The sequence below is a fragment of the Apium graveolens genome, chromosome 6 (genome assembly GCF_009905375.1).
Source record: "Apium graveolens cultivar Ventura chromosome 6, ASM990537v1, whole genome shotgun sequence".
Taxonomy (NCBI): domain Eukaryota; kingdom Viridiplantae; phylum Streptophyta; class Magnoliopsida; order Apiales; family Apiaceae; genus Apium; species Apium graveolens.
The window spans coordinates 57,142,999-57,143,718 of NC_133652.1; the positions used below are offsets into that span (position 1 = coordinate 57,142,999).

The window sequence follows — 720 nt, forward strand, 5'->3', positions numbered from 1 at the left end:
AAATGGCACACTGATCAGTCTCATGGGCACCAGCACAAAGTTCACAGACACTAGTGATCTGATTAACTCCATAATTAGATAGAGAATCCACCTTCATCGTCAAAGCATTAAGTTGAGTAGCTATAGAAGATCTGCATCCAACTCCAGAATTCCTGCTACCTTGCCCTGTGATAGTCGCTGAGTAGGATTTTGGTATTCATTCGCAGCCATCAGTTCAATTAATTCATAAGTTTCATCATAGCTTTTAGCCCACAAGGCTCCTCATGATGTTGCATCGAGCATGGGTCTAGAAGTAGAACCCAAACCATTATAAAAACAGTTAATAATCATCCAGTCAGGCATCCCATGATGAGGATACTTCCTAAGCATCTCCTTATATCGATCCCAAGCCTCGCATAAAGATTCTTCAGATTGCTGAGCAAATTGAGTAAGTGCATTTCTGATTGCAGCAGTCTTCACCATAGGAAATAATTTGGTTAAGAACTTCTGAACAAGATCCTCCCATTTGGTGATAAACCGTGCTGGTAGAAAATGTAACCAACACTTAGCTTTATCCCGCAGAGAGAATGAGAAAAGCCTCAACTTAATAGCGTCTTCAGAAACTCCATTGAACTTGAAAGTGTCGCAGATCTCGATGAAATCTCTGATGAGTATGTTGGGGTCTTCTGTCGTAGAACCCCCAAATTGAGCTGAGTTCTGTATCATCTGAATCGTGCTCGA

The 720-nt window shown here is 41.4% G+C and overlaps 1 non-coding gene across 1 annotated transcript; it reads left to right on the forward strand.

The window, feature by feature from the left end:
- The first annotated feature begins 340 nt into the window (after positions 1-340).
- LOC141669089 (small nucleolar RNA R71) lies at positions 341-447 on the forward strand. The gene has a single exon (XR_012553385.1). It is a non-coding gene; the product is annotated as a small nucleolar RNA R71 (small nucleolar RNA).
- The last annotated feature ends 273 nt before the right edge of the window (positions 448-720 follow it).